Genomic DNA, 19,929 nt, shown 5'->3' on the forward strand with positions numbered 1-19,929 from the left:
AGCTTACTCATGTCCATCGAGTCAATGATGCCATCCAACCATCTCATCCTCTGTCATCCCCTTCTCCTCCCACCTTCAATCTTTCCCAGCATCAGGGTCTTTTCCAATGAGTCAGTTCTTCTTATAAGGTGACCAAAGTATTGGAGTTTCAGCTTCAGCATCAGTCTTTCCAATGAATATTCAGGACTGATTTCCTTTAGGGTGGACTAGTTGGATCTCCTTGCAGTCCAAGGGATTCTCAAGAATCTTCTCCAACACCATAGTTCAAAGCATCAATTCTTTGGCGCTCAGTTTTCTTTATAGTCCAACTCTCACATCCATACATGACTACTGGAAAACCATAGCTTTGTTGGCAAAGTAATGTCTCTGCTTTTTAATATGCTGTCTAGGTTGGTCATAGCTTTTCTTCCAAGGAGCAATTATCTTTTAATTTCATGGCTGAAGTCACCATCTGCAGTAATTTTGGAGCCCCCCAAAATAAAATCTGTTTCCATTGTTTCCCCATCTATTTGCTATCTATGCCATCTATCCACAGTCTTCTGTGTTCAAAAATTGAATCTATGATACCTTTTAAAAAATCATTTGCCATGAAGTGATGGGACCAGATGCCATGATCTTAGTTTTCTGAATGTTGAGTTTTAAGCCAACTTTTTCACTCTCCTCTTTCACTTTCATCAAGAGGCTCTTTAGTTTTTCTTTGCTTTCTGCCATAAGGGTGGTGTCATCTGCATAGCTGAGGTTATTGATATTTTTCTCAGCAATCTTGATTTCAGCTTGTGCTTCATCCAGCCCAGCATTTCACATGATGTACTCTGCATATGTTAAATAAGCTGGGTGACAATTAAATGATGTCTAATAAGTGAAGAGTACAGAACAGTGCCTGGCCAACAGCCAGGGCTCAAGACAATGTTTGTTACATTAAAACTACAAAGGAGAGAGTGAGAAAAGGCACCTGCCAGAGTTTTAGAACTCAGCTCAGTGTCAACCCTCTCTGCAGCCTGCTCTGGAGCCCTGAGCCGGCCGGGCCCCATCCCTTACTGCTGCCTTTGTGACTCTCCTGGGCTTACCTAGTGCACGTTCTGTTTGACTATGTTTATCTGCACGTCCAAATCCCCACCAGAGTCCAAGGGCCCCAAGGGCAGGGCTGGGCAGGTTTATCACTTTTCCTTCTGTGTAAGCAGAGCTGGCAAAGGGCAGACCCCCACATCCACACGAGCTGAGTTCATCTCTCTGGCTCTTAGCTCTCTCCGCTTCCTTCTGTCTGCCTCCTCTTGTCTCTAACTTTGTCTCCCTGGTTTGGAAGGTCACACTGTTCCAACTGGGACATAAAAACTGGCCTACAATAGGGAGGTAAATGACCTTTCTCTTTCCGCATTCCATGGTGGAAGGTGTACTCTGGAAGATTCCAGGGTCAGAGGATGGACAGGAGTCTAAGGCAAGCAGGAGTCTTAAAAGTGAAGCTGGGGACTTCCCTGGGGGTCCAGTGGTTAAGACTCCAGGTGATTCCACTGCAGGGAGTGCGGGTCCCTGGTCAAGGAAGTTACATATGCCGCAAGGAGTGGACAAATAAAGAAACACATAAATAAAGGAGGAATCTTCTTCCCTGTCCCTTAAAAAAAAAAAAAAAAAAAGCAAATCTGGGAGGACCAACCTCAGTCGCGTGTCCTGAACCCTGCAGAGAACTGTCACTGAGCAGCGGCTGAAACAGTGATGTTGTCCCAGAAAGTTGTCCCATTTTCCGGGTGCCAGGCATCTGTTCAGCCTCATGCCCCTAAGGGAGTCAGGTAAGTTGGCCTGGAGGCTGACCTAACTGCCACTGAGGGAGGGGCCTGGCTGTGGGATCCCTCCCAGACACACCCAGAAAGGCATTGGACCAAATATCTGGGCCCCCCCAGACCCAGTCATGTTGACAAGTAATGTTACCCGTCACAAGTCATATCTGAAAAACACAATGCCACATCCTCAGAGGGACACAGCCACACCCTTGTGGTCCTCGGGTGAGCTTGGAGCCATCTGGGTCTTCTCAGGGACGTGGCTGCTGGCAGACACGGGGACAGGATTCAGGCAGAGACGCTTCCTTCTTGGGGTCTCCAGCCTTCTCCTGATTAGATCTTGTAGGTAAAGGAACCCAGAGAGGACAAGGGTGACTTCTGGGGGTCACAGGAAACCTTACTTAGAGCATTGCCTTTAGAGGAAAATCCAGAGACTGTGTTTCTTGGGCCTTTGAGACTAGGCCAGTTCACAGGTGGGAGCGTGTGGGGACACGTGGGGGCACGTGGGGGCCCTCTGGTGCTTATTCTCCTCCTCCTCCTCCTTCCCTGGTTGTTGAACTTTAAGGGACAAGTAGGTGGGGGAGGCTGCCTGATTCTGGGGACACCAGTCAATTTGGGCAGGAGGTGGTGTTGCAGCAGAATTGAGGAAGTGATGGGGGAGGCTGCTAGGTTTAATGAGAAATGAAATGTCAGATCCAGGAATGCCTGGCTTCTCCCCCACGGGCATGGCCAACCTGCATGGCTGGCCCTCTTGTCTCTGCTGTTTTCTATCTTGAGGTTTCTTGGGAAAGCATGTTTCTTTTATTATATAATAGTTTCCTGGGAGAAGGTGGGACAGAGTGGATGTCACGTGAAGATACAGCAAGTAGGAACTGGACTTCTGGCCGGGTCACCACAAGTTGATGTAGAGGACATGGTGCCTAAGTTTTCTTCCAGCTCTGCGCCTGGTGTGTCCTAATCACTCAAAGAAACTGCGTTATCGAGCATATTGAGCTAAATCTCCAGGCGCTCCAAGGACAGGTGCGGGCTGTTTCCTGAAGAGGCGGAGCAATCCCGCCCAGGTGAGCCGCCATATTTCTCCTGTACATCTGAGTCCGGGGAGCGGGTTTACTTGCAGGCAGGTGACACCGGAGCTCTGATTGCCTTTTGTCTCTCATGTGATTCTGACTTCTGTTGCACCTTCCTGTAACTTCCTGCAGCCAAGTCAACCTACAGGGCTGTGTTAGAATGTTCTCCCTTTGTTCCGGATCTTCTCAACGCCACCCATCCAGGGAACACACACCGTGCATCACGTCCAGAGCCTTCTGGGATGTTCTGGGTGTTGTGAAGGGGCCCTGGTGGGCGCTGAGGGACACTCCTCCCATCTCATGGACTCGGGCCTTTTGTCAGGCTGCCACCCCCTTCTTGCCTTGGCTCTTCTCAAACTCTCTCCCTTGAGGACCCTTCCCTTCCTCTCCCAGATCCTCCCCAGCCACTCATCCTGCACCAGGCTCATCTCTGTCTTTGCTGAGGGTCCAGCTTAGGCTGCATGAATCTTAAGGAGCTTGTCCCCTCTTATGTTCTTCCCGCTGCTCCTCACTGCAGCCCCATCAGCCGTTGAGGGGAGTCAGGAGGTTGGAGGGGCCAGGCCATAGTTAATAGCAGGAGAGTCATCTTCGCAGGTGGACCTGGGGCGAAAAGGATGGGTGGATGTACTAGGAGGAAAAAAACGACATTCAAGCAAAGAGTACAGCTGAATCAAGCATTAGTCATTGAACCCTGGGGAGAGGCTGCCCTCTCTGCGAGGGGCATGTGTATAGGGGGGTGGGGCATGGTGGGGATCTGAGAAGAGACCCAAGAAGGCAGGGGGACCTACCACCTGAGGGGGCTGTTTATCGAGTATAGTGTGAGAATAAACGCTGGATCATTTAGATTCATGAAAGCCCATCAGTAAGCATCCATGAGGGTCTACCATATGTGTAACTGTGTGTGTTGCCCCACGGCTGCTTGATAATTCAGTTGCCTTTGAAAAGGGCACATGGGCAGAAGCTAAAGCACGCAGCTAGAGGGATGCTGGTGGTAGACTTCACAGTGACAGAAGCATCTATTTTTCTGGAACGTTTTTCAGAAAGAGCATGAGTACCTTCTCTGTCTAAAACAGGTGAGGGCCAGTCTGAAGGTCAGGGTGATGCTGGTTTATCTGGGAACAGCCCTTGAAGATCTGTGGACCCACAGCCTCTCACTTTATCATCTGGGGACAGGAAGCCATGGTCCTCGGGCTTGGGGACTTGGTTTAAATCAGAAGGTTGGAGGTCAGTTAGCCTGCATCTCTCTCCTTGAATCTCCTCTTATTGCTTTTGCAAGACATTTGGTTTCTCCCCTCATTCCCTCTCCTCCCCCAGACTGGCTCCCTCAACCTGGCACCGATCATCCACATTTCTGCCACATGTACCATCCCTCTCTGGTCCTGAGGTCACAGACTCTGTAGTCCACTTGGATTTAGTGAATTCACTGAGCACTCTTTTACTCATTTCCTAATATCAATCCTGATCCCTCCTCCCCAATTCCAGTGTTCTTACTTCAACCTTCTTTTCTTCTGCATACTACTGTCCTCAGACAGCTCTGGGCCATCATAACATCACATATGATCTCCAAGCTATCGATCCTCAGCTGGTATTTCCCCAAACCTCCCTGAGATGTGCTTGGGTGATGAAACAATGGACTGGGTCAAGAACATGCAGCAGAGGCCTCTCCACTTGCACCAAAAATCCATTTTCTCTCCCAGGCAACATGGCTAGCCCACTTTTACCAGCATCCCATGTATTTAAATGTAGCAAACCACTGAGTTCCAAGTAGGGGAATCTGCACAGAAGGACCAACACATTAACAGAGCACCAGCTAGAAGAAAACAGCAAGGAGGCTTGGGTGATGGCAGCCTTAGAAATGGAAGATACCCAGGCCCTGAATTACACTGAGGAGGAGAGTCACCACCAACGAGACTGGACTTCCAGCCAAAGCAGCAAGAAATAAGCTTGTTCCGATCTTACTGTATAGCACAGGGAACTCTGCTCAGTGTTATGTGGCAGCTTGGATGGTGGGGGGGGGTGGGTTTGGGGGAGAATGGATACATGGATATGTATGGCTGAGTCTCTCGGCTCTTCGCCAGAAAGGATCACAACATTGCTAACTGGCTATACTCCAATATACATTTTTAAATTAATTTATTTAATTGGAGGCTAATTACAATATTGTAGTGGTTTTTGCCTGGAGAAGGCAATGGCACCCCACTCCAGTACTCTTGCCTGGAAAATCCCATGGATGGAGGAGCCTGGTAGGCTGCAGTCCATGGGGTCGCTAAGAGTCGGACACAACTGAGCGACTTCACTTTCACGTTTCACTTTCACACATTGGAGAAGGAAATGGCAACCCACTCCAGTGTTCTTGCCTGGAGAATCCCAGGGACAGGGGAGCCTGGTGGGCCGCCGTCTATGGGGTTGCACAGAGTTGGACACGACTGAAGCGACTTAGCAGCAGCAGCGGCAGCAGTGGTTTTTGCCATACATTGACATGAATCAGCCATCCAATATAAATTTTTTTTTAAAAAGAAGCAGCTCGTTTTGTGCTTGAAAATATTTGGGTCAACTAATATTGACCCAAATGGGTCAACCATTTCAAGTCCAAGATCCTCTATATGATTTTTCGGGGCTCTCACTGTTACCCCTTTCCCTATCTGGCTTCATTTCCTACCGTTGCCTCCTCTGCCCTCCGCTCTGGTCACCCAGGTCTGTGTCAGCCTGCCTCCTGCCCCGAGCCTGCCGCTCCTCCTGTCCTCTGCCTCCTTCCCTCTGATGACCTCCATCTCAAATTCTTCTAGGAAGAACCTTGGAGAATTCCACCCCCACTCACCTCTCTCTTCCCTGAATGACTAGGTCAGTCATTGCCTCACGTGTGCTAGTTTTCCTTCTCACAGGCAAGAACTGTCTTGGTGTTTCTCCTCCCTGTTGAGTGTTAAATAGAAGTGAAATACAATGTTTTGTGAATTGACTGCAGTCTAGGGTCCTCAGACTTTATCCCTAGATATGAAAAACATGAAGTATGCTCTCTAATAGATCATTTGTTCATTCAGGGAAAGATTTCCTGAGTGTGAACCTCTTTACAGTCCCCACCAACACAGTGAAAGTTGCAGGGAGCACATGACGAAGTTACTGACCTTCAGCATATATGTCAGAATGTGAGATGAGTTTGATGATATTTCTGTCCCGGTTAGTCCCTGAGGTTGCTCATGTATTTTCACTTTCCCCTGAAATCTTTGGTTCCCTATCAACACCGTACCTTTGACTTGAAACCTCGAGGCTGGACACACCCAAGGAAGTGCAGGGCAGGTCCCCACTTGACTTTGAATCTCAAAGTTGACTTTCTTTGCCTGTTTATCAGGATAATACTCGTGGAAGCCAGGTTTTGTAGAAAGAGGGGACTTTTTCTAAATCCCAAGTATTTCCCTTTGGCTTGTTAAGAGCCGAAAGCAGCTGGATCTGTATCAGAGAGTGGAGGAGACAGCAGACACCCCCTCAACCTTTCCCTGTTCACTGCCCAGAAGGGGGTGAATGAGGGCAAAGGGAGTCACTGCCAATGAGAACGATAACGTGAAATGCCTTCTGGCTCTCTGGAATGTGGAACGGAGAGTGGGTTGAGATGAGTATGCCTCTCCCCAGCAGAGGGGCAATGTTCGTTGAGAGGGGGGCCAAGACGAGACGGACTTTTGCTCCCCATCTCGGGACTCTGGGAGGAGACCCCTAGGCAGACACCTGCTCTGCTGTCATGGAGTTGCTGGAATGTAGGCTCCGCTAAGGCAGGGATCTTTGTTTTTGTTCACCGATCCCCCTTATCTGGAACAGTGCCCCGAACATAGTAGGTGCTCGATAAATATTTTGGGAGTGACTACATCAGAGTAAAATGGATGGGACGTAGCTCCCGGACAGAACTCCCCCATGTGGTTTGGAAGACGTCCAGGAATTTCCATGAGCCCTGCAAGGGGGACTTGGCCAAGTGGGGAGGGCTGGATGGTGGCCTTGTGTGGGATGTTGCCACACTAGAGGCTTCCAGAAGGACCCTGTGGGCTGGAAGCGCCATAGTGTCCTCAGCCAGGGTCAGGGGGACACTCAGCTCCAGTGAGAGCCCGAGGGGGCTGAGTCGGCAGCGGAGACCCTGGGCTTGGTTGACCGAGAGGGGCCACAGCACTGGCAGCATCAGGCAGACAGGGGGCGCTATGGCCCACAGGACAGAAGCACAAGGACAGAGGTACCAGGGCACCGTGGGCATCAGTGACCACCTCTGCAAACACAAGGAAATAAGAGAAGACTCAGTGTTAACAAGCCGCTCTGAGACTCCTTTCTTTCAAGTGCAGTGGATATTGGCACCTACTTCATAGGGTTGCTGGGAGAATTAGATAAAGGGCACGTAGAAAGCATTTGGTATCTGACAAGCTGTAATCCATGTCCTTGCTGGGACTGTTGTTCCCCAGAGAGGTGGCACTGCTTGGGACAGCTAGGTCAGTTATGAAAAATAAGATTTTATATCTATTTTGCAACATCTGAACATAGTGTGAAAAAAAAATTGCTATCATAACACTTAATAACAACACGGTCTGGAAGGGATTTTGTGGCGTACAAAGCACTTTCAAATGTTGTTCCCTTGAATCTTCTCAACAATGCCACAACAGGGGAGATCATTTCTACCCTGAATTTACAGATCTGGAAACTAAAACTCAGCGAATTTGACAGGCTCACCCAAGGCCAGATTTCTAGCAAATGCTGGAGCCAGCTCTGAAATCCAGGATTCCTGACCCCAAATCCCCTTCTCTTTCAACTCCAGCACTCCTGGAAATGGGCTCCCTGCCACCAAAGAGGGCAGGACCTTCCACCTACTCCTCCGATCACGAGACCTCCCTCCTACAAGGACGCTTTTGTTGAGCTTGGCCAGGGTGCTGAGAAAGGAACCGAATTACAGAGAGTCCCAAACATGCGGGGCTGAAAGAACAGTCTGCGGCTAATTTAATAAGCACTGGGTTCATTCGTGCAACAATCCTGCCTGTGGAAAATGGGTTTCAAGGATCCTGAGGTCTCACCAAGGGTTCCCACCAGCGTTGTGTGGTGGCTGAACCATCTGCAGTCTTACAGATGAGCAGCTCAGACACGGAGAGGCCAGGCAGCCTTCAAAAGGTCACACAGAGGTGACTCACATGTGAGGAAACTCCATCATCAAAATGTGGAAGTGGCAGGTGGAGGTGGTCAATGTCGCATACAAAGGAAATGGAGTCAGACACCCATGGATGAGATAAAGTGCAGAGAAGAAGAACTTTCTCTTCTATTTTTTCTATTCACACTTTTATTTATTATTTTACAGTTCAGTTCAGTCGCTCAGTCATGCCCGACTCTTTGCGACCCCATGAACCGCAGCACGCCAGGCCTCCCTGTCCATCACCAACTCCCGAAGTCCACCCAATCCCATGTCCGTTGAGTCGGTGATGCCATTCAACCATCTCCTCCTCTGTCGTCCCCTTCTCTTCCTGCCCCCAATCCCTCCCAGCATCAGGGTCTTTTCCAATGAGTCAGCTCTTCACATGAGGTGGCTAAAGTATTGGAGTTTCAGCTTCAACATCAGTCCTTCCAATGAACACCCAGGACTGATCTGCTTTAGGATGGACTGGATGGATCTCCTTGTAGTCCAAGGGACTCTCAAGAGTCTTCTCCAACACCATGGTTCAAAAGCATCAATTCTTCGGCGCTCAGCTTTCTTCACAGTCCAACTCTCACATCCATACATGACCACTGGAAAAACCATAGCCTTGACTAGACGGACCTTTGTTGGCAAAGTAATGTCTTTGCTTTTCAGTATGCTATCTAGGTTGGTCATAACTTTCCTTCCAAGGAGTAAGCGTCTTTTAATTTCATGGCTGTAATCACCATCTGCAGTCATTTTGGAGCCCAGAAAAATAAAGTCAGCCACTGTTTCCATTGTTTCCCCATCTATTTCCCATGAACTGATGGGACCAGACGCCATGATCTTAGTTATCTGAATGTTGAGCTTTAAGCCAACTTTTTCACTCTCCTCTTTCACTTTCATCAAGAGGCTCTTTAGTTCTTCACTTTCTGCCATAAGGGTGGTGTCATCTGCATATCTGAGTTTATTGATATTTCTCCCAGCAATCTTGATTCCAGCTTGTGCTTCCTCCAGTCCAGCGTTTCTCATAATGTACTCTGCATAGAAGTTAAATAAGCAAGGTGACAATATACAGCCTTGATGTACTCCTTTTCCTATTTGAAACCAGTCTGTTGTTCCATGTCCAGTTCTAACTGTTGCTTCCTGACCTGCATACAGGTTTCTCAAGAGGCAGGTCAGGTGGTCTGGTATTCCCATCTCTTGAAGAATTTTCGACAGTTTACTGTGATCCACACAGTCAAAGGCTTTGGCATAGTCAATAAAGCAGAAATAGATGTTTTTCTGGAACTCTCTTGCTTTTTCAATGATCCAGCGGATGTTGGCAATTTGATCTCTGGTTCCTCTGCCTTTTCTAAAACCAGCTTGAACATCTGGAAGTTCACAGTTCACGTATTGCTGAAGCCTGGCTTGGAGCATTTTAAGCATTACTTCACTAGCGTGCACTGTCTTTGTTGCTGCTCACAGACTTATCCTACTTGCAGTGAGCGGGGGCTGCCCTCTAGTTACGGTGCTTGGCCTTCTCACTGCAGTGGCTTCTCTTGTTACGGAGCTGGGACTCAGTAGTTGGCACACGGGCTTAGTTGCTCTGTGGCATGTGGGATCCTCACCAACAAGGGATCAAACCACTGTCCCCTACATTGCAAGGTGGATTCTTAACCATTGGACCACTGGGGAAGCCCTCTATCTTAGTTTAGATCCTTTTCGTGGCAGTTAATGGAAGCCCAGGTAAAATTTCCTTTAATACTGAACAAGGGTTATTTGTTATTATTTTTTTAAGTATATGACTAAAACAGGGCATTATAAGGGTCCGGAGTGATTTACAGAATGCATGTTATGGCAAGACCCGGGTCCAGGAACTAGAAAACCCTTGGTGCTGCACCTGAGTGGCATGTCTTCTGGTCAGTCTCCTCCTCTCTCCTGCAAGTTAGCTGGCCCCTTTCTCTGGCCTCCTGGTTGTCTATAAGGCTAACTTCTGTTGGCAATTCCAGAATCCCAGCCTAGAGGGTGTGATCAACCTGGATGGGGTGTCTCCACACCTACCCAGGCTGGATTGGCTCTAGCTGTTCTCCTGAAGGGCTCACAGGGGCCGTCACTGGGCCTGCCCCCCAGAGAAGTGGCCAAATGCGGGCAGGCCTTTGGGCCACAGTGCAGGAAAAAACCATTTGCTTGTTGAGGAGGCTTAGTTTATTCTGTGTTCCATTTTCCATTTCAGAAGGCCTGAGTTTTTCTTTCCATTTCAGCCTCTTCCTCGCAATCCGCTCTCAGGACAGTTCCCACTCTGGGCCTAGAGGTGGCTGCTGTATGTAAAAGGCAAAAGTCATTTTTCAACAAAAAGAAAATGAAGTCGCTCAGTTGTGTCCGACTCTTTGTGACCCCATGGACTGTAGCCTACCAGGCTCCTCCGTCCATGGAATTTTCTAGGCAAGCATGCTAGAGTGGGTTGCCATTCCCCTCGCCAGGGGATCTTCCCAACCCGGGATGGGCCAGGTCTCGTGCACTGCAGATGGATTCTTTACCAGCTGAGCCACCAGACCACCCCCTAAGTGCTTGAAAATGTCCAATATCCTCCACGTGTCCAAAAGTCACTCCTTGGTACCTGGGAGGAGATGCTCTCTGCCAGGGCAGCAGAGGTGAGAGACCAGCCAGCGATGGGGCCCCGGGTTCTCTGCACACTGAGAGCACTGAGATTTGTGGTCTTCGCCTCCTCTTACATCCAGTTTTGTCATCGGATAGATTCTCGCTTTGGGGCTCAACTTCGGAAGAAACCGAGTCAGAAAGAGGTGGCCCAACTTCACATGACATTTTGGTTTATGGGCAGCGGGGGAAGGGTGTGTGTGACTGTCCCGTGTGGATGGTTTCCATTCTGAGAGAAAAATGTGAGGGTTTGTCTCTCTTCACATTCAGGCCCCCTATTGTTGAACTTAGGGAATAACACAACAGGGACTTTATTGCAAACTCATTTCACAGGCAAGTTATAAAGCGGAGCATTTATACGTGGCGCTTACAGGCTTAAGGGCTTCCCTGGTGGCTCAGACAGTAAAGAATCCGCCTGCAATGCAGGAGACCCAGGGTCCTATCCCTGGGTGGGGAAGATCCACTGGAGAAGGAAATGATAACCCACTCCAGTATTCTTGCCTGGAGAATCCCATGGACAGAGGAGGCTGGCGGGCTACAGTCCATGGGGTCTCAAACAGTTGGACATGACTGAGTGACCAGCACACACTTTTACAGGCTTAAACTCTCTTTTCCTGTAAAGAGTGTAAACAAGTGGTCAGACCAGCCCCACAGGAGTGAAAGGCATACTTGGTTGAACTTCTGGCTGGAGCCAGGGCCATGTTTTTGAAGCTGCATACAAACAATACTTTATTCTTAATATAGTGCTAGAATTTAGTATCTATCACATATTTTTTTTTTAATTTTATTTTATTTTTAAACTTTACATAATTGTATTAGTTTTGCCAAACATCAAAATGAATCCGCCACAGGTATACATGTGTTCCCCATCCTGAATCCTCCTCCCTCCTCCCTCCCCATACCATCCCTCTGGGTCGTCCTAGTGCACTAGCCCCAAGCATCCAGTATCGTGCATCGAACCTGGACTGGCAACTCATTTCTTACATGATATTTTACATGTTTCAAAGTCATTCTCCCAAATCTTCCCACCCTCTCCCTCTCCCACAGAGTCCATAAGATTACTTTCCATTTACAGTTATTATGAAATTATTGACGCTATTCCCCAGGTTGTACAATGCATCCTTGAGCCTATCTATCTTGCACCTTCCACACCCGCTGTATTGTCCTTCCTCTCTCCTTCTCCCCACTGATAACCACCAGCTTGCTGTCCACATCTGTGACTCTGCTGCTTTTTTGTTATTTCCCCGGGCTTGTGGTTCTCTTTTGTGGCCTCACTACCTGCTCCTCTGTACCCAAGTCACCATGTCAACCAGGGTCTCGCCCTCTGGCTGCCACTATTGAGGCGTCCCTCCTCTGCACGGAGGCGTCCTTCTGATCCTCCCCCTCCTCCCCCCCGGCCCCTTCTCTGCTGGACCAGTGACAACACAGGGAGGTCACCAAGGCACACGTTCCCCCCAGTGGGGTAACATTCTATTAATAATAGAACGTTAGACACCAAATGAGACAAGCTGTCTCTACAATTTCATCCAGCATCCCTGGTGATTCTCCTCTTTGAGTAAAATTAGTCTTTGTGTTAATGATACCGTCCATCATAAAAGTCATGAGGAGAGAAGATGGGGATGGTGTTCATGATCATTTGCTAAAGGCGATTCATGGGGTCGCAAAGAGTCGGACACGACTGAGCAACTGAACTGAACTGAACTGATGGCATCACACAGAGGGCAGCTGCGGTGACGGCTCTTTATGAGTACACTTTGGTGCCACCATCATCAACAAGACCAGGACGGGTCAGAGGCAGGAACTGCCTGACCCCAAGTGTGTTCTCTCTCCATTTAGTCATTTCCGTCTGGTGTTATTATAGCAGAGAGAGGTTCTGCCCTGTTCTTCTGGGTAGCATGGGAAGTTAAGACAGAAGTATGGAGGTGGGATTCAAGACTTTTCCCACCCAGTCCATAATGTTGTGTTTTTTTTTAAAGATTTTTTTTTTAATGTGAACCATTTGTCTTTATTGTATTTGTTACAATATTGCTTCTGTTTTATGTTTTGGGTTTTTGGCCCCGAGGCATGAGTGTTCTTAGCTCCCTGACCAGGGGTCGAACCTGCATCTGCTGCATTTGAAGGCCAAGTGGTGGGAAATCCCCTATAAGGTCTTTATCATAGTCTATTCATGTTAGGTAACAATGGAAGTGGCAAAAATAATAGGCATTTCCTTTTTTTTAAGATTAGAATTTTTGTTTAATTAAAAGGAAATATTATATTTAAGAAGCACATTCTGAATGAAATATCCATTTGAAATTTTAAATGAACACTATTTAAAACCTATATTTTAAGATGGTTTATGAAACTAAATCTCTCAAAAATCATATTTTGCTATTAAAAACTACTCAAAGAAGTCTATTTTCAAATGAATGTGTAACTCTTTGTATGTTAATGCTAAATATTATTTGTATATCTTAAACTTTTAGGGGCTGAATATGATTCTTCTAACAATAGGCATTTCTTTTAAAATATAATTTTATTTATTTATTTTTATGTAATTTTATTTATATAAAATTTTATACAATTTATTTATTTATATAATTGTGCTGTGCTTAGTCACTCAGTCATGTCTGACTCTTTGCTGTCCCATGGAGTGTAGCCTGCCAGGCTCTTCTGTCCATGGGAATTCTCCATGCAAGAATACTGGAGTGGGTTGCTATGCCCTCCTTCAGGGGATCTTCCCAACCCAGGGATCAAACCCAGGTCTCCCACATGGCAGGCAGATTCTTTACCATCTGAGCCACCAGGGAGTGGGTAACCTATCCCTTCTCCAGTGGATCTTCCCGACACAGGAATCGAACCAGGGTCTCCTGCATTGCGGGCGGATTCTTTACCAGCTGAGCTACCAGGGAAGCCCATTTATATTTATATAGCTAATCAATCAATTAATTTCTGTGCTGAGTCTTTGTTGCTACACAGGCTTTTCTTTAGTTGTGACGAGCTACTCTGGTCTACTCTGCAGTTGTGCGTGGGCTTCTTATTGCCGTGGCTTCCCTCGTTGTGGAACACCAGCTCTGGGGCACACATGCTTCAGTGGTTGTGGCACGTGGGCTCAGTAGTTGTGGTTCCTGGTCTCTAGAGCACAGGCTCAATAGTTGTGGTGCATGGCCCTAGTTGCTCTGGGCATGTGAGATCTTCCCCGATCAAGGATTGAACCCGGGTCTCCTGATTGGCAGGTGGATTCTTATCCAGGGAAGCCCTAACAATAGACATTTCTAATACTCTTGATGAAAGTGAAAGTGGAGAGTGAAAAAGTTGGCTTAAAGCTCAACATTCAGAAAACGAAGATCATGGCATCCGGTCCCATCACTTCATGGGAAATAGATGGGGAAACAATGGAAACAGTGTCAGACTTTATTTTTGGGGGCTCCAAAATCACTGAAGATGGTGACTGCAGCCATGAAATTAAAAGACGCCTACTCCTTGGAAGGAAAGTTATGACCAACCTAGATAGCATATTCAAAAGCAGAGATATTACTTTGCTAACAAAGGTCCATCTAGTCAAGGCTATGGTTTTTCCTGTGGTCATGTATGGATGTGAGAGTTGGACTGTGAAGAAAGCTGAGCACTGAAGAACTGATGCTTTTGAACTGTGGTGTTGGAGAAGACTCTTGAGAGTCCCTTGGACTGCAAGGAAATCCAACCAGTCCATTCTGAAGGAGATCAGCCCTGGGATTTCTTTGGAAGGAATGATGCTAAAGCTGAAACTCCAGTACTTTGGCCATCTCATGCTAAGAGTTGACTCATTGGAAAAGATTCTGATGCTGGGAAGGGATTGGGGGCAGGAGGAGAAGGGGACGACAGAGGATGAGATGGCTGGATGGCATCACTGACTTGATGGATGTGAGTCTGAGTCAACTCCGGGAGTTGGTGATGGACAGGGAGGCCTGGCGTGCTGCGGTTCATGGGGTCGCAAAGAGTTGGACACGACTGAGTGACTGAACTGAACTGAATACCCCTTTATCATTGCAGAATCACTCCAGGCTGACCCCACGCTAATTACTGGGGTTCACAGTCCTAGGAATTGCAAAGGAGGGAAACAGACATCTGCACAGAGCCTTGGTGCCTGGATTCACCCAAGAATCTCCACATCCACGTAAGCATCAGGTAAGCCCTTCACTCCCGCCGCCTTAATGCAGTAGAGAAGGACAAGGCTGGACTGGGGATTTTATGTGCATTACTGAATTCCTTCATGCCTTTCTTTTGAATCAGATTTTGTGATTTCCACGGTAGTGCAATGACCTCGAGGCTCACACCTCTGAAGAAGTGGCCAGGATTTTCTGGCACCAAAGACCGCTGTGGGCTCTTGCCTCAAGTTATCCAGCAGATCCTCAGAGGTGTGAACTTCCTTCAGTAAGGTATGATAAGGGGTCCTGGGAGGCGTGCGGAAGTCTCAGACAACAGTGAAACCAGTAAGGTCTGCATTTGAGTCCTTGTAGCAATCTCCACTTCTGACACCAGTGACAAGTGCCTTTCCCAGCCTTTCTGAATAAGATGCACCATCACACTAATCAAAAAAAGCTGCAATAGTTATATTAATTATCACAAGGTAGATTTCAGAATGAAGAATATTGTTAGAGATAAACAGGGACATTACTTAATGTAATGTAAAGAGGTCAGTTCACTAAGAAGGTATGTATGTTAAAGCTCTCTTGTTAGGTACATTCCTACTAAGGATTTTATATCTTCTTGTTGAAGGTGAAACAGTGAAGCCTCAAAATACATGAGGCAAAATGTGATCCAGTTGAAAGGAAGAGTAGACAAATCCACAACTATCAAAAGAAAAATCTTTGTTCAATATTCCTGTCAATAATCGATAGAACAAATGAACAAAAACTCAGCAGATATAGAAAACTTGAACAATGTTATCTATTTATGGCAGAAGTTGCCTTTCTCCTCTCACCCCACCAAATCCTACCTTCCTTCCCAGAGATAAACACTGTCAACTAGCTTTGTGTGTATCTTTCTAGACTTGTAAAAACATACAAACACATGTAGACAGACACTTTATTTGTGTGTATAATCTAAACAAAATGGGACGACTCTGTGTCTATTTTCCTGCTGCTTGCTTCTTTTGTTTAACAATGTGCTGTGTGAAGTTGATTCAGTTGTGTCTGACTCTTTGCGACCCTATGGACTGTAGCCCGCCAGGCTCCTCTGCCCATGCAATTCTCCAGGCAAGAATACTGGAGTGGGTTGCCGAGCCCTTCCCCAGGGGATCTTCCCAACCCAGGGATCCAACCTGCATGGGCAAGTGGATTCTTTACCACTAGCATCACCTGGGAAGCCCTGTTTAACTATTTTATATATATATATATATATATATATATATATATATATATAATCTTTGTCATAGAGTACATCTGATTCTTTCCTATTCTTTTTAGAGAGTCTGACACCAAGCATGTCTCCTCAGAGAACACAGTCTCTTTGTCCAGAAGTAAGGGCTGATGGAACACGTCTTGGTCACGTACCTCTAGAGCGCCATCTTCCAGTCTGAGGTGTTGTTTGTTGTAGGACATTTCTCCTTGTGGAAGGCTGTCTTTCGGTTTGAGAAATCATGCCAACCAGCAAGCATTTCTTCTCTTCCTGCACTGTCTCTTTGTTTCTCTGTCAAAAAAGGAGGGTCACCCCTCCAAGCTTTTCTCCTCATGGAGCTCTGTCACTGTGCAGGTCCAGGAGGCCTGGGCATCTGGCATATCTCCTCAGGGAGCTCTCTCTCTCTCAGATGGAGCACAGACCATCTGGCATTTCTCCTCACAGGGCACCGTGTCTCTTTTTGAGATGAAGACCCTACCACCAGCCTTTCTCCTCAGAGCGCTCTCTGTCTGAGGTGCTATTTATCTGTCTGCTTGTCTGTCATCAGGCATTTCTCCTTGTGGAGGGCTGTCTATCTGTTTGAGAAAGCATGCCGACCAGAAAACATTTCTCTTCTTCCAGCGCTGTATCTCCGTTGCAGCATCTTCTCTGGCATTTCACGTTATGGAGAATTGTTGGCCTGTCTGAAAAAGAGAGCTGGACATCTGCCTTTTCTTCTCAGAGCCCTTTCTATGACTGAAAAAGAGGCTGACATTCAGAATTTCTCCTCATAAAGATCTGTCTCTCTTTCTCATTAGAGTGCTGTCTCTCTGTCTGAGTTGGAGAAGGTCACCCATCAGGCACTTCTCATCAGAGAGCTTTATCTCTCTGTCCAGAAAGTGAGCTGGGAATGGCTCCTCAGAGGGTGCATCTCTGCCTGAAGAGGAAGGCTGGCTCGCTAGCATCTCTCCTCCCAGAGTCTAGAGCGCTGTCCCTGAGTAGATGCGGGCTCCCAACTCCTGTCTTTTTCCTCTGAGGGCTCTGTTTCTATGAGATGGAGGGCTGGCCATCGGGCATTGCTCCCCCTAGAGGCTCTCTCTCTGTATAAGGAGTAGGCTGAACCTCAGCCATTCCTCCTTACAGGGAGCTATCTGCCAGTTTAACAGAGAGTGTTTCTCCTCACCGACCATGCTGTATTTCTCTCTCCAGAGCTCTGTCTCTGTGTTGGAGGGGGAGGTTCGACCCACTGGCATTTCTCCTTATAAAGAGCTTTCTCCCTGTCTGACAAAGCGAGCCGGACATCCAGCATTTCTCCTCAGAGGGTTTTCTCTCTGTCTGAAAAAGGCCGGCCATTCAGAGTTTATCTTCACTGAGCACTGTCTCTATGTGAGAAGATGGGCTTTCCCTCCGTAATGTTTCTTCATAGAGGGCTGATCCTTAGTCTGAGCTGGAGGGCTTGACAGCCAGCATTTCTCCCCATCCAGCTCTGTCCCTTTGTCTGGAAAAAGTCAGCTGGAACATTGACTTTCTCCTCACAGGGCGCTGCCTCTACTGAAAAGGAGGTCCAACCCTGCGGTATTTCTCCTCCCAGAGTGCTATTTCTCTGTCTAATGGAAAAGCCTCGGGGTTAGTGTGGCCATTAGGGAGGTTCTGCCACACACTAGCCTCTACACTCATGCCTCATCTTCTGAGGGCACGCCTGAGACCTAGGCAAGGCTGCAACAATTGCGTTGGGCACGGGGCAAGCAAATCCTTGGAGATATTGATATGATACAGATGCCTGGGAATGCCTTCTTCTCACTTGTAACCACCCTGGAACCTCGTATATTTCTTAGGAGTTGTGTGGTCAGTAGCCAGTTCCTCTCCTTTTGAATCAGGCAACCCATCCTTCTTGATTGGTGCTGATGCTCCAGGTCCACGTGGGAGGATCTTGTTAGTGACATCAGCCAGAGGCATGAATGACTGCTTCAGCAGACAGTGGACTTTAGGAGGCCTGAATACTTGTCTCTCCTGACTTCATGACACCCTTTAAAATTAATGCCTTTCTCTTGTCTGTGTTGCCTGTCATGGCCTCCAACCAGCTCTGATGTTGCTTCTACTCTTAGCACTTCATGCCAGTTCTTTTCTCTTTTACAAGGATTGAGTCCCTGATTTTCAGGGTTGCCTTCTTGCTGAACTGGAGGAAGAATGGTTATAATAGTGTGTACTCAGAATGTATGCTGTTACAAGGATGTGGATGAACTGAGGGTCTCTTAGGAGGATGCTCTTTCTGAGCATCTTTTATGTATCAGGCACTATGATAAGTGCTTTATATCATGGTATTTGATTCTTCCAAATATCCCTTTAAATATAATGTGATAATCTCCATTTCCCACATGAGCAAACTGAGATTCATCAAAGTTGGGTGAATTCCTCCCAACTAGCATGTGTTTACATAGCAAGTATTTACACTGATGTCTCCCTGGAGCCAAATCTTACAACCTCTTCCTCTTGCCCAGGCAGCTCCTTGGGATGGGGAGGGTGAATCCGAGGATCCAATTTTTGGACTGTGTTTTATTCAAACGTGAATTACTTGCAGATAACCACTCTAACTGTGCTGCTGCCTCCACCAGAGCCCATGGGCATGTGCCAGAGGCTGGTGTCTGCATCAGAAGAAGCCTCTTCTACGTCATTCTGGAAGACAAGGGCCAAGACCTTGGCACACTCATCCCCTTGCCCTGACTCAGCTTTTGCGTGATCACAGACCTGCCCTTCAGTCTTCCTGGTTATTAATCACAATTTCAGTCCAGGAGATGGAGATGAAGGAAATCAGGAATTAGTTCAAAGAAATATCATGCAGTTTCTTAAACTCAGTACTCAGCGCCGACACTTGGGGAGGAACTTCATTGCTTGTGAAGGATGCTACCATTATGATTTGGTTACTTTTAAAGCCTCATGAGGCATCCTTGCAGCAAGAGAAGAGATCTTGCCTTTAAAATAAGGTTGGATTTTTCTTGAGAAAGAGAACATTACCCCAGCTCTCCCAGCATTGTCTTCTCCTCTGTTGTGGGATATATGAAAATAAAATGAGGTCTGCTTACCCCTCCCTGTAGATCAGGAAATACCAAACCTTGAGGCTTCAGGGCGATAGCTAACCCTGCCTTTGGGTCCATGCCATGTCAGGATAAGATTTGAACTGCTCTCCTTATGGTACCTTACTGTCGGTTTGCTCCTATCAAACGCACGCCTTTTTTTTTTTGAGTCACTCAACTAATGATTGAGGCCGGGAGAATGAATGGAAATTGTGGAAACTGAAGTTCAAAGGCTAGATTTTCCACCATTGTTTGGCCCTCATACTTGACCTTTTACTCAGGCCCTTTATTCTGACAGGTTATTCTTTCTGAATCTGAACTTGTGCTGAGGCAGTAGGGTGATTGTTGGCTGACTAGGAAACAATAGTCCCAGGCGTGCCAGCCTCCCTGCCCTCCCCAGCACTGTTTACTTTGCCTGGCACGTGCTTCCTTCCATGTCTGCATAGCCCAAAGCCGCCCACCCTCTTCAAGGCTCTGGATAAACATCTTCACATTCATGAACGCTTCCTTGGGGTTCTCCAGCTGCCAGTTAGAAGATCTCAGGGGGCTGGATGAGAACAAAGATTCTGGGACCAAACCACCAGTTCAAATCCCACCTCGGTCACTTTCTAGCCACAGGATTTTCTTAAAATTTCTCACTGTGTCCTAGTTTCTCCGTCTGTAAAATAAGGATAATAATAGTAACTTCCTCAAAAATTACTGCTGCTGCTGCTAAGTCACTTCAGTCGTGTCTGACTCTGTGCGACCCCATATGACGGCAGCTCACCAGGCTCCCCCGTCCCTGGGATTCTCCAGGCAAGAACACTGGAGTGGGGTGCCACCTCCTTCTCCAATGCATGAAAGTGAAAAGTGAAAGCGAAGTACTAGGCATATTCAATAAGCTATTACACATTCAGTGCTTAAAACAGTACCTGGTA

General features: G+C 47.3%; 1 long non-coding RNA gene across 1 annotated transcript in view; it reads left to right on the forward strand.

Annotated features, from left to right (window-relative positions):
* Nucleotides 1-19,670, forward strand: part of LOC133239951 (uncharacterized) — a 32,835-nt gene extending 13,165 nt beyond the window's left edge. The window contains exons 4-5 of the long non-coding RNA XR_009734050.1: nucleotides 14,616-14,750; nucleotides 14,856-19,670. This is a non-coding gene — a long non-coding RNA (uncharacterized LOC133239951). The remainder of the gene's footprint in view (nucleotides 1-14,615; nucleotides 14,751-14,855) is intronic.
* Nucleotides 19,671-19,929: the final 259 nt, after the last annotated feature.

Source organism: Bos javanicus, chromosome 27 (genome assembly GCF_032452875.1).
Source record: "Bos javanicus breed banteng chromosome 27, ARS-OSU_banteng_1.0, whole genome shotgun sequence".
In the NCBI taxonomy this organism is placed as follows: Eukaryota; Metazoa; Chordata; class Mammalia; order Artiodactyla; family Bovidae; genus Bos; species Bos javanicus.